Genomic DNA, 26,636 nt, shown 5'->3' on the forward strand with positions numbered 1-26,636 from the left:
ATCCCTGAGTGATACATCACCTATCATCCAGTTCCAGCATCTGGCAGTCAGAGGTTTAGGGACACCCAGAGCATGGGGTTGGGTCCCTGACCATCTTGGCTAACAGCCATTGATAGACCTATCCTCTGTAAACTTATCTAATTTATTTTAACCCCCTTATAGTTTTGATCTTCACAACATCTCCTGAAAACAAGTTCCACAGGTTGACCAAGGTTGACCAGATTGATGGACTCTCCATCTAAAAACTAGTGACTTGGCAGCTCTGTGGGGAAAGCCCAGGGAGAGAGCACAGAGCCCCCTTTCATCCGAAGAATGGGCCTGTGGCCCAGCCAGAGGAAGAGAAACAGGAAATTGGCTGCCCAGGTCACTGCTCATCCAGGCTTCCAGCCCAAGGATGGCATCAGCCACCTGCAGTCACCAGCTCTAAGCTGTGAGGAGCCAAGGGATTGTCAGGGGATGCGATTATGTTTTCAGGGGGAAAGACGCCCACTAACAAGCCTGGGAATTTACTGAGGGAAGCTGCCTGCTGCATTCAATACTGCACTGTGGCTCCATTCCTTTTGTCTCTCCCACTCCAGCAGCACCCTAGCTTCCTCAGCTTTCAACCGCAGTCCTGCCTCTGTCCAGCCAACTGCTCTGGGAGGCAGAACTCATGAGCACAAAAGAAAAGAAAGTCTCATCCCAGTTGCGGTCACTGCGACAGGAGTCAGGTAGAAGCCTCCTGGGATGACCTGTGGAAAGCTGGGAATCTTCAGGGCTTAAACCATGGTTTCATGGCCCTTATGCTGCCTGGAAGCTGGGGGAGCTCTGACCACTCCTTGCATGAGGTCCAAGACAGTGGCTGGATTATTTCTCAAAATCCTGAACCTCACAGCTCTAAATACCTGTTTCTGCATTTTTCATTTCCATATAATTATAAACCCTTCTTATAAACCCTCTCTGTTATGTGTCATTAGTGGCTGTCTGCCACTTTACTGAATTGTGCACGTTTCCAGTGGAGTTGTGTTGGTTCATACTTCCCCTGCCCCGCTTTAGGATTCTTCTCCTTTGGGGCTTCATTATTTGCCAGAGGCCTACCTTGCCCCTTCCAGTCTCATTGTTTCTTCACTTGCCATTCCCAGGGAGTATTTCTTTTTCAGATTTTTCAATATAACTCTTGTTTTGAAAGTTAGGTGAGCTTTATGGGGAAAATCACATCTGTTCATTTTTCAGATTGATTTAATAACTTTACCCAATTCCTTCATTTGGCTCACTCATGGCCAAGAGGTCTAGAAACATCAGACTATGTTCTTGTATGGACATTTTTATTCTCTCACCTTCTTCCATGATTACCTCTTTCTGTTGAAATAGCATCACTGCACTATTATGTCTACAGGATAGCTTCCCACTGCAGGAGGGGAGAAAAGGGCTCAGTGGGCCACTGCAGCTTTTGCTAAGTTTAAATTTAGCAAGTCTTTAAGAATACTTTGGAGCAATAAAACAAGTTTTCTCTTTTCCACACTTTCCATTTGATTCTAACATTCTTCATCTGCACCGTTTCCCTCCTTTCTCCTTACCTCTTGCTTCACTCACAACTGCAGATGGACCGCTGTGTCCACTTTCTCATGACTCCCACATCAGAAGTCCTTATCCTATCATCAAAATCAGCTCTCTCTTCTTTTCCTTAACAGCCAGGCATTTAGTAAGAAAATCAGTTTCCATTGCTTTGAATTCTTGCAAAAGTTCCTTTGTTTAACTGTTTGGTTGGTATTTTTCCATTTCTTTTTCTGCCCTTCTAAGATTAGGCACCACTATGTCTTCCCCTCCAGTCTGGGATGAATTTTCTTGACAAAATAGCTCTCTAGTCTTTGCCTCCATTTAGGAGTGGCCATTAGGCAACTAATGGACTAGTTTCTTTGGGGTGCATGGATTTCAGGAGGCAGAGAACCTATGCCACCAGCACCACCGTGGTAGATGATGTCACTTCCCCCTGGAAGAAGAAGATGGGGTTTAAGGAGAGCGCTGAAGGAGATATTAGAGGCTGCTTGGCCAAGTAGAAATGGGAGCGTGTCCCAGCGAAAGGCAGCATGAGGGAAGGTGTGACGCCAAGACTCAAGAGACACTAGAAGAGAGCAGGGAGGAGGGGCGGAGAGAGCAGGGGCCTCGCGGAGGCGGGTGAGTGTACAGCGGCTTGCAAGGCGAGGGTGATGCCGCTGCTGGAAGAGAGGGAGGCAGTGCCGCGGATCAGGGTGTGCGGGCTCAGGGGGCAGAAGGGAAGGGGGACCGGGGACCGACTGTTCTTAGGCCCCGGCCCCGCCAGAGCGGCTGCTCCCTGTACGGCAGCGCTGGAGCCGGCGGCGCTGACAGCTGAGCCCCACCCCGAAGGAGAGCGGGGCGGCCAAGCCAGGCCAGGCCCTCCACGGGGACCCCTCGCCCCGCAGAGCAGCTGACCCCGCGCTGTCCCCAAGCGGCTGCCGGGCTAGGCCGAGTCCCGCCAAGAGCGGAGTTTTGAGGTAAAGGAAACCCACAGCGCCGCGCTCCGCCACTATCCCACAACGCTCTGCGGCTAAAGCGCGCTAACGGCAGAATGTTGTTTCGTTGCCTTTCATTCAAGCTGGGAGTCGGTGGGCGGCCGTGACGCGTGGCACGCCGGGAATGGTAGTCCGCGCGCTCCCAGCCGGGGCTGTTTATTGGCTGCGGCAGGACTCGCTTTCCCGGCGTGCCACGGGGGGATGGGCGTGCCCGGGCGGGGCGGGGAGCGCGGGGGAAGGCGGCTCAGTGGGTTCAGGCCGCGCTCGGTGCCGCCGCCATCGTGGGAGCCGCGCGGTGAGTGCGGGCCCCAAGTAGGCGGGCTGGGCAGCGGGAGCGGAGCTGCGGGCCGGAGCCGGCCCGGGCAGCATCGCGGTGTGGCGAGGGGGCGGCTCCGCGGGCCTTGGCGCGGTGGGAGCGGGAGCCGGCGGTCTACTGCCGCCCGCCCAGCCCGCTGCGCCCTGACAGGAGGGGCGGGGGCTCCAGGGCAGCGCGGTGACTCGCCCCAGCCCCGCGCGGAGCTGCCCTTCTCGGGGCCGCGCGGGCCGGGCCCCTGCACAGTGCGGCGGGAGTCGCTGCCAGCAGCCCCGCTGGCCACAGGGGCCGAGCCCAGGCTGGTCACCTGTGGCCGGCTCTGGACTATGTCCGCTGTGAAGCTGCAGAGCTACTCGGTGTGGTAGGAAACCCGTGGCTGGAAGCAGTACCTCTGTACCGGGGGCTGGAGGGCAGATAATGTAACGCCCGCTTTTAACAAGGGGTCTGCAGGCGATCCTGGCAACTACAGGCCGGTAAGCCTGCCTGCAGTACCGGGCCAACTGGTTAAACTATAGCACAGAATGATCAGATACATCCAGGAACAGGATTTGTTGGGGAGGAGTCAAGGTGGCTTTTGTGAAAGGAAGTTGTGCTTCACCAATCTATTAAAATTCTTTGAGGGGGTCAACAAACGTGGACAAGGGGGATCCAGTGGATATAGCGTAGTTGGGATTTTATAAAGCCTTTGACGAGGTCCCTCACCAAAGATTCTTCAGCGAAGTAAGGAGTGCTGGGATAAGAGAGAAGGTCCTCTCATGAATCAGTAACTTGTTAAAAGACAAGGGGGAAAAGTTAAGAATAGATGGTCATTTTTCGCAGTGGAGAGAAGTAAACAGCAGGGTATCCTAAGGATCTGTACTGGTACCAGTGCTGTTCAACATATTTATAAATGATTTGGAAAAAAAAGAGTAAACAGCAAAGTGGCAAAGTTTGTGGACAATACAAAATTACTCAAGATAATAAGGTCCAAAGTAGACTGCGAAGAGTTACAAAGGGAACTCGCAAAACTGGGTGACTGGGCAAAAAAACAGGAGATGAAATTTAGTGTCAATAAATGCAAAATGATGCACATTGGGAAACATAAACCCAACTATACATACAAAATGATGGAGTCTGTTAGCTTTTATCACTCAAGAAAGACATCCTGGACTCATCATGGATAGCTTTCTGAAAACATCTGCTCAATGTGCAGCAACAGTCAGTTTTTTGTGTTTTTTTTAACAACATTAAGAACTATTAGGCTAGGGATCAATAATAAGACAGAAAATATCATAATGCCACTATTTAAACCCATGATATGACCACACCTTGAATACTGCATGCAGTTCTGGTCAGCCCATCTCAAAAAGGATATATTAGAATTGGAAATAGTAAGAGCAGATGATTGGGGTATGGAACAGCTTCCCCATGAAGAGAGTCTGTTCAGCTTGGAAGAAAGATGACTGAGGGGGGTTGATAAAGGACAATACAATCATGACTACTGTGGAGAAAGTGAATATGGAAGTGGATTTTTTTACCCACGAAAGCTTATGCCCAAATAAATCTGTTAGTCTTTAAGGTGGCACCAGACTCCCTGTTGTTCTTGTTACAGTTATTGTTTTTTGTACACTCTTCCTATTGGAAAGCATTACATTGAGATTTCTGGAATCTTTTCCATCTAGGAATGCTTCTTGCTTTAACTGTAGTCTGTCCTGTCCTTGTAATAACTCAGCTGTACATATAGTTCTTCAGAGAGCTGCTGTTTAGACCCATAATAATTCATTATCCCTCTTGAGATGCCTTTATAATAATTCTCTCTCCGGTATTTCCAGTGTATTGCATTCCATTTCTGTCCGTATCTGAAAGGTGGTGCATAGTGTTAGAAGTGAGGCGATCCTGAGTACTAATTCCATCAGTGTCACTGACTTGTAAGATCTTGGGCAAGTAACTTTCTCTGTTTCTTTTTTTCCCATGTGTAAGATGGGAACAATGTTTGCACTACATCAGGGGAGGGCAAACTACAGCCAGCGGACTGAATCTGGCCCAAGGGATTGCCAGCCCTGTGGCACCATGTCCCTTTGGCCCCTGCAAGGTGGGGAAGAGGGCTCTGTGCCCTGCCCTCACCTGCAGATACTCTCTCTCCCCCCCCCCCCTCCCTGGCCCATGGGAGCTGCGGGGCGGGAAGGGGGAACCAGGAACTGCAGCCAATGGGAGCTTCGGGCGTGGTATCCACAGGCGAGGGCAGTGTGCAGCGGAGCCGCCTGTCCCGTCCCACCCCTAAAACCACTGCCAGACATGCTGGTCACTGCCAGGGTAGGCAGGGAGCCTGCCTTAGCTCTGCTGCATGCCGCTGCCACCCCAGAGCTGCTCGAAGTAAGCGGCGCTGGGCTGGAGCCTGAGCCCCCTGCCCTGACTCCCTCCCTCACCCTGCACTCCCTCCCACACCCCAACCCCCTGCCCCAGCCCTACATTCATGGCCCTCATACAATTTCCCCACCCAGATATGGCCCTCAGGCCAAAAAGTTTTCCCACCCCTGCACTACATGTATGTTGTGAGGATATGGGTATAGTGTTTTGCAAATGTAAAGTACTAAGTGCTATCAGAGCTGTAAATTGAATTTACAGCTCTATTTTTTGCATTGTCTTTACTTGGATGGTTTTCTCAAGTTATTCATGTTATGTGATCAGAAGCAATCTATTGTTTGTTTTGTTGAGTAACAAAAGATGAACCTGAAATTCATAACGCCTAACCTACAACTTGTCAGAAGGCCACTAACACTTAATAAAAGAGGCAAAATTCAAGACTAGATTAAGAGCAAGAGCTAGTGGACAAGAGGACTCTACAGATTCTAGCTAGGAGAGCACTCAATGTGAATGTCAGCTCCCCAAACCAAGGAGGTAAATTCTGGTTCCTTGTTTTATTCTCTTTCATAGCCATATTATCCTCTGTTTCACAGATGAATGATTCAAATGTTGTTATGGCAGATGGCTATTCATATCTTACTGTGTAAGTGTGCATTACACTGAGAGCTGTCTCTGTACTGGAGATGAAACAAACTCATTAGGAGGAGATTGTAACTGTAACGTCCTTCATGAATACAAGGCTACCTCCCAGCTGGCCATAGCAACAGAACCTCTCGTCTTTTTAGGATTAGACGAGAGCCAGCATCCAGGGCCTAGAAAATGAGTTGTTAGGCTTTCTCCTTTACTGTATCCCTGACTGGGACTATTACTGTCTGACAGGTTATGACACGAAGACCAAAATGTTTTCAAATATTCGAGTTGACTGAGTGTATTTATAAATTGTCATGAGAAACATTTTCAGAAGTAGCTTACCAGTTCTTGGTAGAACTGCCTTTTTTAAAGCAAGTTTTTCCTTGCACTCTCTTGATGAACTGCACTTGGAAGTTTAATCTGGATTGGAGTCTTATGCAATTGTAAAAACTGAATTGTGATAAGATGTTAATATTTTAAAACATACTGGTAATATCAAAATATTGCATCCCTGTATTAGATCCACTGTACCTAACCAGATTTAACTGAGTCAGTTTTCCCTTTGTATACAGATTGCTTTATGGATGACTAGATTCAATAGTAGTTCAGCTGAAATAAAATACTAATTGGACCACCACATGTTAGTACACTACACATTTGTGTTTCAGAGCAGAAACTGATACTTAATTATCTCTGTGTGAATAATCTCCTCTTAAAAAGAGAAACTGCTGAAAAAAACCCATTTAAATGGCCATAAGTGGTAAAAGTCTAAACTATTTCTTGATCATTGGTAGTCTGAGAGAACTAGAGAACTTGTCATCCATTGCCAGAAACTCGGAGTAGATGATAGGATGGATCATTTGATTGCCTGTTCTGTTCATTCCCTCTGAAGCACTTGGCACTGGCCACTGTCCGCAGACAGGATACTGGGCTAGATGGGCCGTTGGTCTGAGCCAGTATGGCCATTCTTTTGTTCTTAATAAATCAAGATTTCTTACCATTTTCCACAATGGTTGAATTACTGGAGCAGATTAAAATATATAGTCTAGCTAGAGCATGAAGAGCAGGTTACTTGCAGAAAAATACAAGAAAGTAAAGTTATAAACTGTACTTAAGGTTGTGGCTTTCATCCACGTACAGGATGCTTTCTCAAACCAATACACATGCTGAAAACAATATATAGGCACAAGTGGGAGTGATTTCAGTGCACTTACAACTCTTGTCTATGAATATATGATTAGTGTTTGTTTTTTAAATGACTAAATTCACTAGGTCCTATTTGATGTTTATTTCTAATGACACAAACCATGCTTCACCAGACTAATTTTGATATTTGAAGTGTCATAACTTTTACTTTATACTGTTTTTTCTATAGTCTATTGTTCTCACTTCAAAACTGCATAAAATTTTATCCGTTACACACGAACCCTGCTTATTTGTCGTTTAGTATAACTCAATGATCCCCAAAGTGTGGGACATTCCCCTCCTAGGGGGCACGGAGGAATGTTCGGAGGGGACACGGTGGGGCCTGGCTCCGTCTCTAGTCCCAGCTTCTCCGGCATTCCCAGTTCTGCCCTCAGCTTTGCCTTCAGCCCAAGCTCCTCTGCTGAACCAACTGCTGTAATGGAGGGAGGTGCAGACAGATTCCATTACTGGTAAGGGGGGCACAACAGGAAAAGTTTGGGCACCACTGGTCTAACTGCTTATCACTTTAAATTAATTTCTCTCCCAGTTCTACTTTCTTTTCGGTTATTTATGAATTTGACATTGTTTTCCTTCTATGCTACTCAGCAATGCTACCTCCCGCCCCACTTCCCCTCCATGATCTGGTAGGTATGGTCTAAACTTAAAAAATTTTGCTGGCATAACTTTTAGTAAGCTGTGAGTTGTTTTTTTGTTGTTGACATAGTTATGCCAGTAAAAGTCCTAGTGTAGATGCAGTTATACCAGTATAGCTTATTTTGTTTTGCCAAACTAGAATAAGCTATATTGGTATAACTGTGTCCACCCTGGGGACTATACTAGCCTAGTTAAAGCGGCAAATCTTCAGTGCAGATAAGGCCTAAGGTACTTTACTCGTGTGCATCATGGAGCTCTGTGCCTCATATTGCCTGTGTGATTTGTGTCACAGAAAAGACGCAAAAGGAGCTGAGCATTGGGGGCTGGGGTAGTGGAGAATAAGAGAATTGGGAACAGAAATGGCAAGAGCCTCATATTTGGAGAGTTCAGAGCAAGGCAAAATCTGGCATTTTTAGACTTCAGGTATTGTTACAATATTTGGGTAGTCCAGTTAGTGCTACACTGTTTTAGCAGAGGTCCTGTACCCATGGAGAGTGGAGTAAATTCAGCTGAGGCTGGTTGAGTGGCTGTATCATGGACAGAAATAACAGGTTCAGGTAGTCTTGAACTAGGGCCAGATGTGTATTTTCTGACTGAACGAGAGCATGCGTGCACATGTGTGTGTTCTTTTTCTCGTGTGATCTGAGAAGGAAGCTGCTTGCCCTGATACAAGCAGCGAACTTCAATAGCTGCTGCTGTCTTTTGTAAACAATTGCAAAAAAAATGTACTGTAAGAGCAATGTATTTGTATGTTCTCAAATGGAGCAGAAATTCTCTTAATGGTCCTTTCTGGCCGTAATACCTATTCCGATAATCTGGTCTGACCTCCTGCATAATAGCTCAGGCTGTAGTATTTTACCCAGTCACTCCTGCATCAAGTTGGCTGAGTTCTATGTGATGTGTGTGGATTTGTGGCATATATAGCATATTAGATTGGAATATCCCATTGGAACAAAACAATTACCTATGTGGTAAGAAATGGAGAGAGTGGTTGCAGAACTGCTACTTGAAAGTTAAATATATCACTGCAACAACCTGCTCCTTCTGGGATAGTATGTACCTCGGATTCCTCCGGTTCTGGAAGGAGTTACTCTCCAGCAACAATTCCTTGTGTTCTTTTTGTAAAGACTTGTAGGTAAATAGTAAATAAATGAACACAAATCTGATATCAGGAATCATAACATTCAAAAACCAGTAGGAGAACACTCCGATCTCTCTGGTCACTCAATAACAGACCTCAAAGTTGCAATTCTTCAAAAACAGACTACAACATGAAGCTGCAGAACTGGAATTAATTTGCAAACTAGATACCAACTGATTAGGCCTGAATAAAGACTGGGAGTGGTTGGGTCATTACAAAACCTAAACTTAATTTCCCCAATTTCTCTCTACTGTTACTCACACCTTCTTCTCAACTGTCTGTAATGGGCCACTCTCTTACCACTTCAAAAGTTATTTCTCCTCCCTTAAAAAGAAAAGGAGGACTTGTGGCACCTTAGAGACTAACCAATTTATTAGAGCATAAGCTTTCGTGAGCTACAGCTCACTTCTTCTCCTCCCTTGGTATTCTGCTGTTAATTGATCGTTAGACTGACCTAACACTTGGTAAAGCAACCTACATCATTTCATGTATTTATACCTGCTCTTGTATCTTTTAGTTCATATATCTGATGAAAAGGGTTCTAGCCCACGAAAGCTTATGCCCAAATAACTTTATTAGTCTCTAAGGTGCCACAAGGACTCCTCCTAACCCCGCCCTTTTTTTTTTTTTTTTTGCTGATAGACTAACACGGCTACCACTGAAACCTGTCACCAATTAAATACTAGTATCTTCACAACTAGATAATGGGATAAGTTTACATGTGGCGTTTTTTTTTGTTTTTTTTGTTTGTTTTTAAATAATGCCAAACTTGAGCTGCAGTTCCCAGTGTTGAGAGAGAATTTGGTATTTAGGCAGATTTCCTTTTTAACATCTTTTGTCGCAGCCACCAAGACTATACAACTATGAAGAAAACTTTTGGTTTTAGTAAAATTTAAATGAATATTGACTGATTTTATCTACACATTGCTGAGCCTCGAAAGAATAAAAGTAATCCTCACCCAATAATAAGTCTAGCTGGCTGTTTAGTAATGATTTTTGGGGAGGAGTCTAGGAGAAGGACATGAAGACTGAGGGTGGGTCCTGATAAATCTTCAAATATGTTAAGGGCTGTTCTCCATGTCCACTGAAGAGAAGTCTCTACAGGTACTCAGTTTACACCTTGATATATAAGAATTAATTACATATCAATCTTAGCTTCCATAGTTAGAGATGTTAATAACTAGTTTTCCAATCCTCTTTTTTTTAACTGTCATAATATTTGTCTTGACAATCTTCTGCAAGAGTGAATTGCACAGACCAATTACAAATACCTAGGCATTGCAGAATTCAATCTTTATATTTTTAGAATTTTGACAGCTAAGATCAATGCTTATTTTAAGCATTTTTTTTTGTATTTTTTATCGATTTTCATTTTCACATTGTGGGAAATTATGGGGATGTCAGACAATAATACCTTAATGACAAACATTGAGGTTCATAAAGTTAAAGTTTTAGAACTGTTAAAACACAAATTGCCAACATCCCTGGTAAATATCTTTAAATCAAACTCTTCAGTTCCAAGCAACATTTTTCTTATTCTGCCCATCTGTAAATTTCGAGTATTATTGATGGAAATATTTGTGTTGGTTTGTGTGTGAAAATGATGTTTAAATTTACTTGCTTTACCAATATAAATCTAATCCTTCCAAGCCTACATACACCATATAAAGTATCTTTTTGGGATCTAAACATGTTATCTCATAGTTCGTCTGAGGTGAAGGAAGAACTTCCATCCTTTCCTGAAGATGACAAGTCTGAGGTCCTCATGATCAGATGTTAACTCCGTAGGTCCTTGAACATGAATTATATTTCTTTAAAATACTTTTAAGTCAGACAGTAGCTATATAGCCTTGTGGCCCAGGCTACATCTATACTATAGCTGGGATCGATGCTCTGAGATCAATCCACCGGCAGTCGATTTAGCAGGTCTAGTGAAGACCGGCCGAATCGATAGCAGATCACTCTCTAGTCAACCACTGTACTCTACCCCTGATGAGAAGAGTAAAGTAAGTTGACGGGAGAGTTTCTCCTGTCGACACCCTGCAGTGTAGACCCCGCGGTAACTCGACCTAAGGTACATCGACTCCAGCTACATAATTCATGTAGCTGGAGTTGCGCAGGGTAGGTTGACTTACCACGGTCCTGAGATATAGCCTAAGGCTCATTGAAAATGAGCAGGTAGGCACACTCTTTCCACAGACCGTAATGTTTCTAAGCCACTTAGCTGCTCATGACTATCCTGGGAAAGCATCTAGGACAGGAGTGGGCAAACTTTGGTCTGAGGGCCACATCTGGGTACAGGCCATTCTAGCGGGCCATGAATGCTCACAGAATTGGGGTTGGGGTGTGGGAGGGGGTGAGGGCTCTGGCTGGGGGTGTGAGCTCCGGGGTGGGGCCAGAAATGAGGAGTTCAGGGTGCGGGAGGGGGCTCCAGGCTGGGGCAGGGGATTGGGGCATGGGAGGGGTGGGGGCTCCAGCTGGGGGTGCAGGCTCTGGGGTGAGGCTGAGGATGATGGGTTTGGGGTGCAGGAGGGGGCTCTGGGCTGAGACTGAGGAGTTTAGAGGGTAGGAGGGGGATCAGGGCAGGGTCTGGGGATGTGGCTCATGGGTGCAGGCTCCAGGCGGCGCTTACCTCAAGCAGCTCCCAGAAGCAGCGGCATGTCCCCCCTCCAGCTCCTGTGCAGCCAGGCGGCTCTGCACGCTGCCATGTCTTCAGGCGCTGCTCCCGCAGCTCCCATAAGGTGCAGTTCCTGGCCATTGGGAGCTGTGGGGGGCAGTGCTTGGAGCAGGGGCTGCCCCTATGCGAAGGAGCCAGAGGCGGGCCATGCCACGCCACTGCTTCCAGAAGCCGTACAGAGCGGCCCACAACCCTGCTCCCTGGCTGGAGTGCTGGAGCAGGGCAAGCCCCAGACCTTGCTCCCCAGCAGGAGCTCGAGGGCTGGATTAAAACGGCTTGTGGGCCGTAGTTTGCCCACCCCAATCTAGGAAGACTTTCTCTATGATGGTGTCAAGACTGTGACTAGCAGCTCTTATCTATATGGTCTTCTAATGCATGTGGCTTACTGGCAGCCACACATCTGCCAAAAGTCCATAAGCAAAAAATGTCACCCACTGATTTCTGTATCAAGCCCACTAACTTGTGGATGACCTTGAGCATATCTTTTCAAAAGAGACCACAGTCTATGTTTAAAGGCTACAAGTGAGAGAGAATCCACCAAGTGCATAGGTCAGTTATTTCAATGGTTCCTTACCCTCACTAGTAAAATATTCATCCTATTTTTATTCTGAATTTGTCTAGATTCAGCTTTCAGCCACTGCATTTCATTGTCTTTGCTAGATTAAAGAACCCTAAAGTATCAGAAATCTTCTCCCTGTGTACTTTTAGACTATGATCGAATTGTCTCTTAACCTTCTCCTGGACAAACTAAATAGATGGCGCATCTAAAGTTTCTTGCTATAAGGCAGGTTTTCTGAACCTCAGATAATTCTTGCACCTCTCTTCTGAACCCTTTCTAATTTTTCATTCAATTAATTTGGCTTCCCCTTCCTAACCAAGTGCTTAATTCTCTTTCCTCCCAATGCTGCCATTTTACATCCGGTTCCCAGCTGAGCATTCCATTCTCAGCTCCCCCCATACAGCAAACCTCAGCATTTAATTTTCTACATCTTAACTTTCAGAAGTCTTCTACCACTTACTCCTGCAGCAGTGGGGGTGGGGAGGGGGAAACGGTGTATGTATTGGTGGGTTTTGGTTCTTGCACCTAGCTCTTCACTCTTCAGGCCAAGGGTTGCAGTTGGTACCTGTGGGAACTGCCTTTTTTCTCTCCCCACCACAGGCTTGGGAATCAGAGCAGGGTCACCTGCATTCCTGCCAGCTACAGCGTACCTAAACAATCCTGTTCAGCAACTGTGATTGGTTGCCCTTCTTCGGGAGGCAGGGGAATGAGAAAAAGGAACCAATCAAAGGGCGTTTCCTTATAGAATACGGGTTTTCCCAGGCCCATAGAAAGGCCTGAAAAGGCAGAGGTGGTATACCTGCGACTAAACATTAGAACTTCCAGGACATTATTTTTGTTGGAATGTTGTGCCGATAAGATTGAAGTTAGTACTATTATTATTTAAGTAATTTTGTTAATAAGTATGTGCGCATAATGGAAAGTTCCTCCGTTCTTAAAGAATGTTTGCTTTGGGGCAATGTGTAGAAAACCTAAAGTAGTCCTTTCCTAGTTGCAGTGTTTTCATCTGTGGTTACTCTGGCTTGTTTTAAATCAGTTCAGTAAATAGAACTCTGCGTAGTTTGAGGAAATGGTGCTGCCTAATTTTCTAGGAATACCTCTCTCAATTCTTCAGTTGCTGCTATTCCTACTAAGCAGCTTGCAGTCTGTAGTAGTGACTTAGATGCAGTGGCCAGAATATTCCATTTTAGGCTGTCTGTTTCCTCTTCATTGGCCTCCTCTGAATCAAAGAATTGACTAAAATTTTGCTCTGACATGTATGACTTCATGTGGCTTTGGTGACTGAATTTGATGATTCTGCACTGGGCAAGTTTTGCAGTTGACTATCCCTGGATTCCGTCTGAATGGTCAACTATAAACTCTTACAGGGTCTGGTATTCATTAACAATTGAAGTTAGGTACTTCCACATTGTTTGTTTATATTTAAATGCTAGCTTTGCTTAGCATTTCAGACAATACTTAGGATTTTTATTACTGGAGGGCTACTCTAGCGTACTCTAAAAAGCTAAAAATAACCATTAAATATTCTGAGGTTCTCTACATTTCTTGCAAGAAAGAGACTGTAGAGGCTGTTTTGGGTGTGCTTCAGTATGCAGGTAAAACAGTGTTACTGGTCAGAATGTACAAACTAGTCTCTCCCCAAATCCCAAAGATCCCCCTTTTCCTAACTCTTAAACTTTTGCAGGTTCTGGAATTACCCATATGTAAGATTTCAGAGTAACAGCCATGTTAGTCTGTATTCACAAAAAGAAAAGGAGTACTTGTGGCACCTTAGAGACTAACCAATTTATTTGAGCATAAGCTTTCGTGAGCTACAGTATGCATCCGATGAAGTGAGCTGTAGCTCACGAAAGCTTATGCTCAAATAAATTGGTTAGTCTCTAAGGTGCCACAAGTACTCCTTTTCTTTTTCCATATGTAAGAGAATATTTATGTTTCTTCCCCAAACCTGAAGAAGAGCTCTGTGTAGCTTGAAAGCTTGTACCTTTCACCATCAGAAGTTAGTCCAATATTACCTGACCCACTTTGTCCTTTTCCCAAGTGACAAGTCTGAATACAATGTTAGTCACACTACATGAGAAAGAAGGGCTCAGTGTATTTAATGTACGTGCTGGTTGCTAGGACCAATGTATGGTAAATGAGACTAGATGTGTCACTCAAGTTTGGGGGACTTACCAGAGGAGAGAGTGCTGCATGATTTCTTCTTTCTTACAAGAGGCAACGTGGCTGAAAAGCTGTTCCCCGGGCCCTCTGTCTGAAATCTTCTAGTATAGGAGCTACTGCTCTTTTAAGAGCTCAGGGCAATGTCTTTATTCGTACTGACCCTTTCTTTGCTGTAATCTACCACTTAGCTTCAGGAAGAGAGCATACCACAGCTAGCCTGTCATCCTAGAAATGTAATTTATAGGTTCTGTCCAGCAGGAGAGCAGTAAGATATCCCACCTCCCTGTGCTGTTGTAAGCAAAGTCTTGTAGAGCTGGCATGTCCTTCTCAAAGAGAATGCTCTGCTCACAGCTGCTGCTTTCATACATGGCTGGGGCTCCAACTTGAACACTGCAGACTGCTCTGTGGCAGCTTGAAATGGAGAAGGCGGGGTCTAAGGCAGGGAGGCCCCAAGCCATGTAGAGTTGTATAGGTTAAATCCAAAACCTTCAACTTCACTCAGAAGCCAAATGGATAACTGGTCCCAGGGCACTGCTGCTTTGCTCCCAGAGAGAGACAGTTTACAAATGGGCTGCTGTATTTTTCACTGCCTGCAGTTTCTGGCTAGAGTAAAGGGTTAGCCATGTGCAGATTACACTGTCACATAGTTTTGAGGGTATAAAAGTTTGTATTCTGTTAGCCAGGTCTACATCCAAAAGAAATGGTCTCTGGGCTGAACAGCGATAGGGGTGGGGAGCTGCACCCAACAGCAGGCATAGGTCAAATAGTACCCCTAGATTGCAGACTCCAGTAACTAATGGCTGAGACCCTCAAAAGGACAGATGATCCTTGCCACTTCTTGTGTTTTTTCTTTTTTCCCCAACCTTCTGCTGTTCCCTCTCTTCTCCAGATTGAGTATTGGCCACCTACCCCTCATCCACGCCCCAATCTACCAAATGTTAGGTGAGACGTTCGACAGTGGTGGCAGGACTGCATGAAAGAGGGAGCTGGGTGTCATTGGCATTTTGACAGGTTTCAGAGTAACAGCCGTGTTAGTCTGTATTCACAAAAAGAGAAGGAGTGCTTGTGGCACCTTAGAGACTAACCAGTTTATTTGAGCATGAGCTTTCGTGAGCTACAGCTCACTTCATCGGATACATACTGTGGAAAATACAGAAGATGTTTGTTTTTATACACACAAATCATGAAAAAATGGGTGTTTATCACTACAAAAGGTTTTCTCTCCCCCCACCCCACTCTCCTGCTGGTAATAGCTTAGCTCTCGTCCCCTAACGCACCTACTCTACTTGCGCTATATTGATGACATCTTCATCATCTGGACCCATGGAAAAGAAGCTCTTGAGGAATTCCACCATGATTTCAACAATTTCCATCCCACCATCAACCTCAGTCTGGTCCAGTCCACACAAGAGATCCACTTCCTGGACACTACAGTGCTAATAAATGATGGTCACATAAACACCACCCTATACCGGAAACCTACTGACCGCTATTCCTACCTACATGCCTCCAGCTTTCACCCTGACCACACCACACGATCCATCGTCTACAGCCAAGCTCTGCGATACAACCGCATTTGCTCCAACCCCTCAGACAGAGACAAACGCCTACAAGAGCTCTGTCAAGCTTTCTTACAACTACAGTACCCAGCTGAGGAAGTGAAGAAACAGATTGATAGAGCCAGAAGAGTTCCCAGAAGTCACCCACTACAGGACAGGCCTAACAAAGAAAATAACAGAACGCCACTAGCCGTCACCTTCAGCTCCCAACTAAAACCCCTCCGACGCATTATCAAGGATCTACAACCTATCCTGAAGGATGACCCAACACTCTCCCAAATCTTGGGAGACAGGCCAGTCCTTGCCTACAGACAGCCCCCCAACCTGAAGCAAATATTCACCAGCAACCACACAACAGAACCACTAACCCAGGAACCTATCCTTGCAACAAAGCCCGTTGCCAACTGTGCCCACATCTATTCAGGGGACACCATCACAGGGCCTAATCACATCAGCCACACTATCAGAGGCTCGTTCACCTGCACATCTACCCATGTAATATATGCCATCATGTGCCAGCAATGCCCCTCTGCCATGTACATTGGTCAAACTGGACAGTCTCTACGTAAAAGAATAAATGGACACAAATCAGACGTCAAGAATTATAACTTTCATAAACCAGTCGGAGAACACGTCAATCTCTCTGGTCACGCAATTACAGACATGAGAGTTGCAATATTACAACAGGAAAAACTTCAAATCCAGACTCCAGCGAGAGACTGCTGAATTGGAATTCATTTGCAAATTGGATACAATTAACTTAGGCTTGAATAGAGACTGGGAGTGGCTAAGTCATTATGCAAAGTAACCTATTTCCCCTCGTTTTCCTAACCCCTCTTCCCCCCCCCCCCCACGTTCTTGTTAAACCCTGGATTTTCGCTGGAAATGGCCCACCTTGATTATCATACACATTGTAAGGAGAGTGATCACTTTACATAAGCTATTACCAGCAGGAGAGTGGGGTGGGGGGAGAGAGAACCTTTTGTAGTGATAAACACCCATTTTTTCATGGTTTGTGTGTATAAAAACAAACATCTGTATTTTCCACAGTATGAATCCAATGAAGTGAGCTGTAGCTCACGAAAGCTCAAATAAATTGGTTAGTCTCTAAGGTGCCACAAGTCCTCCCTTTCTTATTGGCATTTTGAAATCACTATGCTCATGCCTCTTTCCTAGCCCTTCGAGTGTCTCCATATGCTTGTTAACCTGCAGAGCACCACAGAAGAGAATCCTCAGGGCAGAACAAATAACCCCCAAACCAATCTTGAGGTGTTTGAAAATCCCTGCCAGCTGTGAATGCTTTTCTCACTGTATTTGGCCTTCACCACCCGGGAAAGACAAGCACAGGCTGTGGCATAAAGTACTCCCAATGCCCTCTAGAGCCCCAGTGAAGAACAGTGGCCTAAACTAAGACAAGACAACCAAGTGTTTGTCTCCTCTAGTTAGCTCTCTGCACCCACGGAAGCAGACAGCTCAGACTGATTCTGCTCAATTTTAGCCACAATGTAATGAAAGCTCATCTCAACAGAAGAGACTCACTTTGAGTGAAAAGAAAAGGAGGACTTGTGGCACCTTAGAGACTAACCAATTTATTTGAGCATAAGCTTTCGTGAGCTACAGCTCATTTCATCGGATGCATTCAGTGGAAAATACAGTGGGCAATGGAAACAGCTCAAATTAACCAGTCTGTCCACTCAATGAATTTATAAGGACAATTTAGAGGATAATAAGATTATAAGTAAGGCTACGTTTTAGTAACTGGTATTTTTAGTAACCTGTCCATGACTTTTACTAAAAATACGCACCTTGACTAAAACTTGGGCAGGGGGCCGTGGTTGCTCGGGGTGGGGCAGTCCAGGGGCACCACAGGTGCTGGGGGATGTGGCCCGGGACCCCTGCTGGTACTGGGAGGAAGGGCTGGCAGGGGCTTCCTACCCAGCTCCACGTCCCTCCAGTTCCTAGGTGGCAGAGCCAGGGGCCTGGTTCCACTGCTCTCGCCACAACACTGGCTGCCGCAGCTCCCATTGGCCAGAAACCGCAGCCAACGTGAGCTGCGGGGCGTACAGCACTGAGCCCCACCCTGGGCCCCTCTGCCGCCTAGGAGTGGCAGGTGGGCCATGCCAGTGGGAACTGAGGAGCCCCTCTCCCCAAGGTAAGTGCCCCCTCCCTTAACCACCTGCACTAGCCTCCTCTCACACACCCTGAGCCAGCAGCAGCAGTTTGGGGCTGCCTGTCTCGGGCAGCTGCTGCAAAAGTCATGGAGGTCATGGAAAGTCACAGAATCCGTGACCTCCGTGACAGACATGCAGCCTTCGTTAAAAGGAATAGCTGACATGGTGTGTGTGGTTTTTTTTTTTTTTTTCCAAGAAGTCCTGCCAAACCAGCCTAATTTCCTTCTTTGGCAGGTTTACTGGCCTAGTGGATGGGCGGGGGGGGAACAATAGATGTGGTATCTTGATTTTAGTCAGGCTTTTGATTCAGTCCCATGTGACATTTTCATAAGCAAACTAGGGAAATGTGGTCTAGATGAAAATACTGTAAGGTGCGTGCACAACTGGTTGAAAGACTACTCGGAGAGATGGTTTGCTGTCAGATTGGGAGGGTGTATCTAATAGGGTCTCACGGGGTCTGTCCTGGGTCCAATACTAGTGAATATTTTCATTATAATTTGGATAATGGAGTGGAGGGTATGCTTATAGAATTTGCACATGACACCAAACAGTGTGGGGTTGCAAGCACTTTGGAGGACAGGATTAGAATTCAGAATGACCTTGGCAAATTGGAGAATTGGTCTGAAATCAACAAAAATAAATGTAAAGACAAGGGCAAAGTGCTACACTGAGGCTTTGCCGACACCACCACTTTCGTTGGCACACCCCTGACCGACATAAGTTTCACAGACAAAAATGCCGGTGTGGACAGTGCTATGTTGGTGGGAGATGCTCTCCTGCCAACATAGCTATTGCTTCTTGTTGGGGGTGGTTTATTTATGCTAGCGGGAGAGCTCCCTTCCCCGGCTTAGAGGAGCTATGCAGGAGACCTTACAGCACTGTAGCTGCAGTGGTACAGCTATAAGGTCCGTAATGCAGACACAGCTTTAGGGAGGAAAAATCCTTCCTGAGGATTTTTCACAGCTACAAAATGGGGAATAAGTGGCTAGGCAGTAGTACTGCTGAAAAGGATCTGGGTTCTGGTGGTCAATTAATTGCAGGTAATTCACGCGATTAAGTCAAAAAAATTAATCGCAATTAATCGTACTGTTAAACAATAGAATACCAATTGAAATTTATTAAATATTTTTGGATTTCTTTTACATTTTCAAATATATTGATTTCTACTACAACGCAGAATACAAAGTGTACAGCGCTGACTTTATATTTCAGAGTAGCAGCCGTGTTAATCTGTATCCGCAAAAAGAAAAGGAGGACTTGTGGCACCTTAGAGACTAACCAATTTATTTGAGCATAAGCTTTCGTGAGCTACAGCTCACCTCATCAGATGCATGCAGTGGGAAAATACAGTGGGGAGATTTTGTATACACAGAGATCATGAAACAATGGGTGTTACCGTACACACTGTAACGAGAGTGATCAGGTAAGGTGAGCTATTACCAGCAGGAGAGAAAAAAAACCCTTTTGTAGTGATCATCAAGGTGGGCCATTTCCAGCAGTTGACAAGAACGTGTGAGGAACAGGGGAGGGGGATAAACATGGGGAAATAGTTTTACTTTGTGTAATGATATATCCACTCCCAGTCTTTATTCAAGCGTAATGTAATGGGAACAATGTATACCTTCAAATCAGCAGCACTGCTATGGGTACCCGCATGGCCCCACAGTATGCCAACATTTTTATGGCTGACTTAGAACAATGCTTCCTCAGTTCTCGTCCTCTAATGCCCCAACTCGAGCTACATTGATGTCATCTTCATCATCTGGAATCATAGAATCATAGAATATCAGGGTTGGAAGGGACCCCAGAAGGTCATCTAGTCCAACCCCCTGCTCAAAGCAGGACCAATTCCCAGTTAAATCATCCCAGCCAGGGCTTTGTCAAGCCTGACCTTAAAAACCTCTAAGGAAGGAGATTCTACCACCTCCCTAGGTAACGCATTCCAGTGTTTCACCACCCTCTTAGTGAAAAAGTTTTTCCTAATATCCAATCTAAACCTCCCCCACTGCAACTTGAGACCATTACTCCTCGTTCTGTCATCTGCTACCATTGAGAACAGTCTAGAGCCATCCTCTTTGGAACCCCCTTTCAGGTAGTTGAAAGCAGCTATCAAATCCCCCCTCATTCTTCTCTTCTGCAGGCTAAACAATCCCAGCTCCCTCAGCCTCTCCTCATAACTCATGTGTTCCAGTCCCGTAATCATTTTTGTTGCCCTTTGCTGGACTCTCTCCAATTTATCCACATCCTTCTTGAAGTGTGGGGCCCAAAACTGGACACAGTACTCCAGATGAGGCCTCACCAATTTCGAATAGAGGGGAACGATCACGTCCCTCGATCTGCTCGCTATGCCCCTACTTATACATCCCAAAATGCCATTGGCCTTCTTGGCAACAAGGGCACACTGCTGACTCATATCCAGCTTCTCGTCCACCGTCACCCCTAGGTCCTTTTCCACAGAACTGCTGCCTAGCCATTCGGTCCCTAGTCTGTAGCGGTGCATTGGGTTCTTCCGTCCTAAGTGCAGGACCCTGCACTTATCCTTATTGAACCTCATCAGATTTCTTTTGGCCCAATCCTCCAATTTGTCTAGGTCCTTCTGTATCCTATCCCTCCCCTCCAGCGTATCTACCACTCCTCCCAGTTTAGTATCATCCGCAAATTTGCTGAGAGTGCAATCCACACCATCCTCCAGATCATTTATGAAGATATTGAACAAAACCGGCCCCAGGACCGACCCTTGGGGCACTCCACTTGATACCGGCTGCCAACTAGACATGGAGCCATTGATCACTACCCGTTGAGCCCAACAATCTAGCCAGCTTTCTACCCACCTTATAGTGCATTCATCCAGCCCATACTTCCTTAACTTGCTGACAAGAATACTGTGGGAGACCGTGGACTCATGGAAAAGAAGCCCTTGAGGAATTCCACCATGATTTCAACAATTTCCATCCCACCATCAAACTCAGCCTGGACCAGTCCACACAAGAGATCCACTTCCTGGACATTACGGTGCTAATAAGCAATGGTCACATAAATACCACCCTATACCGGAAACCTATTGACTGCTCTGCTTACCTACATCCCTCCAGCTTTCATCCAGACCACACCACACGATCCATTGTCTACAGCCAAGCTCTACAATACAACCGCAATTGCTCCAACCCCTCAGACAGAGACAAACACCTACAAGATCTCTATCAAGCTTTCTTACAACTACAGTACCCACCTACTGAAGTAGAGAAACAGATGGACAGAGCCAGAAGAGTACCCAGAATTTACCGACTATAGGACAGGCCCAACAAAGAAAATAACAGAACGCCACTAGCCATCGCCTTCAGCCCCCAACTAAAACCTCTCCAACACATCATCAAGGATCTACAACCGATCCTGAAGGACGACCCATCACTCTCACAGATCTTGGGAGACAGCCCAGTCCTTGCTTACAGACAGCCCCCCAACATGAAGCAAATACCAGCAACCATACAACAAAAACACTAACCCAGGAACCTATCCTTGCAACAAAGCCCACTGCCAACTGTGTCCACATATCTATTCAGGAGACACCATCATAGGGCCTAATCACATCAGCCACACTATCAGAGGCTTGTTCACCTGCACATCTACCCGTGTGATATATGCCATCATGTGCCAGCAATGCCCCTCTGCCATGTACATAGGCCAAACCGGACTGTCTCTATGTAAAAGAATAAATGGACACAAATCAGACGTCAGGAAGTATAACCTTCAAAAACCAGTCGGAGAACACATCAATCTCTCTGGTCACTCGATTACAGACATAAGTTGTAATTCTTCAGCAAAAAAACTTCAAAAACAGACTCCAACGAGAGACTGCTGAATTGGAATTAATTTGCAAACTGGATACAATTAACTTAGGCTTGAATAAAGACCAGGAGTGGATGTGTCATTACACAAAGTAAAGCCATTTCCCCATGTTTATTCCCCGCCCCAAAACTGTTCCTCAGACGTTCTTGTCAACTGCTGGAAATGGCCCACCTTGATGATCACTACAAAAGGTTTTTTTCTCTCCTGCTGGTAATAGCTCACCTTACCTGATCACTCTCGTTACAGCATGTATGGTAACACCCATTGTTTCATGATCTCTGTGTATATAAAATCTCCCCACTATATTTTCCATTGCATGCATCGGATGAAGTGAGCTGTAGCTCACAAAAGCTTATGCTCAAATAAATTTGTTAGTCTCTAAGGTGCCACAAGTACTCCTTTTCTTTTCACTTCATATTATTTTTGATTACAAATATTTGTACTGTAAAAATGATGAACAAAAGAAATAGTATTTTTCAATTCACTACATACAAGGACTGTAGTGCAGTCTCTTTATCATGGAAGTGCAACTTACAAATGTAGATTTTTGTTGTTGTTACATAACTGCTCTCAGAAACAAAACAATGTAAAACTTTAGAGCCTACAAGTTCACTCAGTCCTAGTTCTTGTTCCGCCAATCGCTAAGACAAACAAGTTTGTTTACATTTACTGGAGATGCTGCTGTGTGCTTCTTATTTACAGTGTCACCTGAAAGTGAAAACAGGCGTTCGCATGACACTTTTGTAGCCAGTGTTGCAAGGTATTTACGTGCCAGATATGCTAAACATTCGGATGCCCCTTCATGCCACGGCCACCATTCCAGAGGACATGCTTCCATGCTGACGATGCTTATTAAAAAATAATGCGTTAATTAAATTAGGACTGAACTCCTTGGGGGAGAACTGTATGTCTTCGGCTCTCTTTTACCCACTTTCTGCCATATATTTCATGTTACGGCAGTCTCGAATGATGACCTAGCACATGTTTGTTTTAAGAGCGCTTTCGCAGCAGATTTGACAAAATGCAAAGAAGATACCAATGTATCTAAAAATAGCTACAGCACTTGACCCAAGGTTTGAGAATCAGAAGTGCCTTCCAAAATTTGAGAGGGACGAGGTGTGGAGCATGCTTTCAGAAGTCTTAAAAGAGCAAACCTCAGATGCGGAAACTACAGAACCCAAACCACCAAAAAAGAAAATCAACCTTCTGCTGGTGGCATCTGAGTAATACTTAGATTTAACAAGCAGTGTAAATCAGTTTCTTGCATACCTTACTGGTGACTCAGAAGTCCAAACAACACAGTTCCTTTAAAGCAGTAGTTCTCAAACTTTTGTGCTGGTGACCCCTTTCACACAGCAACCCTCTGAGTGCAACCCCCCAACCCCCTTATCAATTTGAAACACTTTTTTATATATATTTAACACCATAATAAATGCTGGATACAAAGTGGGGTTTGGGGTGGAGGCTGACAGCTCGTGGACCCCCCCCAACATAATAACCTCGCAACCCCCTGAGGTGTACCAACCCCCAGTTTGAAAACCCCTGCCTTAAAGTGATCCTGCCTCAGGCTTCCATCCAGGTACCCCCGACAAATGTGATGAAAATTTCTGTAAATCTTATTTCATCATATAAAAGAAACGGTTCTTCCAATCCCGAAGGATCAGACATGTTACCTTCCAACTTAATGAATATTTCAGATCTTACCCAAATACACACTACAGCCAATTCTTATTAATTAAACTAAAATTTATTAAAACACAGAAGTGAGAGTATGGTTAAAAGATCAATATACATACAGACTTGAGTTCAATTCATTGAGGTTCAAATTCATAGCAGAGATGGTGAGCTTTGTAGTTACAAAGAGTTCCTTTAGAATTCAGTTCATAGGTTATAGTCCAATGTCCAACTATCACATTCAGGGCCTACCAGTATAACTGGGACCTCAGTCTTGCGACTCAAACTTCCCCCAATGAAGCCTAAGCAGATCTGAGATGAGAGAATCAGGACCCTAGGATCTTTTGTACAATTTCATGTCCTTTGACAAGTTGGAGTTCCTCAGGGAACAAAAGGTCATTAGGATGACTTTGAAGGAGGTCCATCACTGGTACTTAGCTATACAAATTAACATAAGGTCATTTGCTTGTTCCTCCACCATTCACAGTTCGTTTCAAAGAGAGATGAATGCCAAGATATCCCATGTTTACAATTCATTTAAATGAAAGGATGTTCTTTTGAGTCTGAAGTATCAGAATACAGCATAGACAGGGACTGTTGATTACATTTGTCAACCCTACTCATACATTATCTCCCCACATGTCTTTTGAGGGTTTTTTATTTTGCAGGATGTTTAACCCTTTCTGGCCATGCATCACACGAGCAGAACCCATCATCAGCATGGATGCATGTCCTGTGGAATGGTGGTTGAAGATGAAGGGACATATGAATCTTTAACGCACCTGGCATGTAAATATCTTGCGACGCGGGCTACAAAGTGCCATGCAAACGCTTGTTCTCACTTTCAGGTGACATTGTAAACAAGAAGCGGGCAGCATTATCTCCTGCAAATTGTAAACAAGTTTGTTTGTCTGAGTGATTGGCTAAAAGTAGGACCGAGTGGATTTGTAGGCTCTAAAATTTTACATTGTTTTATTTTTCAATGCAGTTATTTTTTGTACATAATTCTATATTTGTAAGTTGCTCTTTCATGATTGCACTACAGCACTTGTATGAGGTGAATTCAAATACTGTTTTTGTTTTTTACAGTACAAATATTTGTAATAAAAAATAACTATAAAGTGAGCGCTATACATTTTGTATCTGAGTTGTAATTCAAATCAATATATTTGAAGATGTAGAAAATATTAAAATAAATAGTATTCCATTATTGTTTAACAATGCGATTAATCACGCGATTGATTTTTTTTTTTTAATAGTTCGACAGCCCTAATCTGTGTGTTATAATGGATTGCAAATTGAATGTGTGTCAGTGTGATGCAGTTGTGAGAAAGGCTAGTGTTGTTCTGGGATGTATTAGCAGGGATGTAGTATGTAAGACACAGGAGGAAATTGTCCTCTGCTCTGGTGAGGCTACAGCTGGAGTGCTGTGTCCAGTTAAGCCACCGCACTTTAGGAAAGATGTGGACAAATTGGAGAGAGTCTGGAGGAGAGCAACACAAATGTTTTAAAGGTTTAGAAAACCTTACCTATGAGGAAGGGTTTGTGTTCTTGGGTTTTTTTTTTAAAGGGTATACACCTTTAAAGGATAAACACCTATCAGGGATGGACTAGGTTTACTTGATCCTGCCTCAGCACAGGGACTGGACTTGATGACCTCTTAAGATCCCTTTCAGTGTTACATTCCTATGATTTTATGACCTATTCACCAATTTCATCCCTTTTTTGTGTGTATATTTTTGTGCATTTGTATTTGGTCAAATATTAGCACAAATAATGTCAAATATTTGACAGTTTGAGTTGTTCAAGTACTAAATTTTTATAAAAGAATGTAACAAAACAATACACCACTCTGTTTAGTTTCAGGTATGTATCGTGCATATAGGAGTAAAGTCCAGTCCCAAGCATAGTCACAGTAGCTTCTCCATAGTAAAGGTTGCAGGGACTGTCCCATTTTAAGTCTAGATTAAAAACAAATAATTTTATTTCTTTTTGGGGTGGGATTTTGCAGCCAAGATTTGTAAAACTTCCAGAGCAATGGGGGTCCATCTGGAGCTGTTGGAAGAGGCTATGTGTGTGCGTGGAGAGTGGGGATTGCAAGTTTCTTAGCTAAGAGCAAAAACAGATTACAGCAGTGTTTGCAAATGGCTTGCCCTTAAATTGATACTACTGGTGCAATGGATTCTTGAAGCTAAATGCATGTGACGTATGAGAGAAGATTTAATTTAGAAATAGCCAATGTTCAGATTAGCTAACCTTTTTAGCTGCAGCAGAACGTGCTAGTGGATGTGTGCCAGGTGCCAGTGAATCTCTTAATGTTAATACCTGCTACTAGCTTTACATTGGAGTGATTTTAAACAGGCAGCTGTGGGCTTATTTGGGAATCATACAGATTCATATGCCAACTGAAAGCTTAGCTCTCTAGTTATGGTTCATGTGGCAGGTCCCACTCCTTTCTCTGTCCCTTGCTCCTTGGCTCCCCTACCTTCTCTGGGACTGTATGCACAGAAACACCTGGGCAGCATGCACTGTCAGGGCAGTGAGTGGGAGCCAGCCCCAAAACTTCCCCACAGCCTCATGGGGATCCCTTATTCCTGCCTCCTGGGTGCAGTGTGAGAAGGGATAAGTGATCCCCGGGGTCTGCTGGAGATGCACTTCACTGCTCAGCAGCAGCCAGGCAGGGGTGTGTGTGTTCTTCCTCAGAAACCTACATTTTATGTCAAATATCAAAACAAACAGACATAAATAAATAAACCAACCAAACAAAAACCCCTTCACTGAACATCCCATTCTAAATATTAAGACTTGCAAAGTTTCATTTTAATAGCTTGACAGCCCTGGAGACTGATGTCCTAATTATCCTTGGAGCAGGTGCACATGGGCATTTTCCTGCCAGTGTGCCTCAGCCTAAAAGTGGAGAGCCCAATTCTCAGATTAGATGGTAGTTTGGTATAAAGCCTTCTCACACTGCAATCATTCTACTGGGGGATAGCCACCAAAGGAGCTAATTATGCAGTTTATGTACTCATCTGTTCTTTATGGGCACCTGAGTCCGATCAATAGCACCATCACAATTAGGAAATGGTGCAACACATTTGTAGGGCTAGAGTGTCACCTGGGGAGGGGAGAGCACAAAGCACTCTGGGATAGGGTTACTTTGACTTGGGTCTGTGCACTGCAGTGTGGATGCTAGGTTTGAGCATGGATCAGA

At 44.7% G+C, this 26,636-nt stretch overlaps 1 protein-coding gene across 6 annotated transcripts in view; it reads left to right on the forward strand.

The window, feature by feature from the left end:
• The first annotated feature begins 1,971 nt into the window (after positions 1 to 1,971).
• The window catches only part of NUTF2 (nuclear transport factor 2), a 57,048-nt gene continuing 32,383 nt past the window's right edge, over positions 1,972 to 26,636 (forward strand). The window contains exon 1 of one of the 6 annotated variants that reach the window (XM_073307241.1): positions 1,972 to 2,154. The gene's annotated coding sequence lies outside the window, so the exon portion shown is untranslated. Of the gene's footprint in view, positions 2,155 to 2,264; positions 2,493 to 2,719; positions 2,823 to 3,037; positions 3,297 to 10,540; positions 10,561 to 26,636 lie in introns of those variants that run through there. The other 5 variants (XM_073307243.1, XM_073307239.1, XM_073307240.1 and 2 more) reach the window with 5 other exon arrangements.

This window comes from Lepidochelys kempii, chromosome 12, assembly GCF_965140265.1.
Source record: "Lepidochelys kempii isolate rLepKem1 chromosome 12, rLepKem1.hap2, whole genome shotgun sequence".
Classification (NCBI taxonomy): Eukaryota; Metazoa; Chordata; order Testudines; family Cheloniidae; genus Lepidochelys; species Lepidochelys kempii.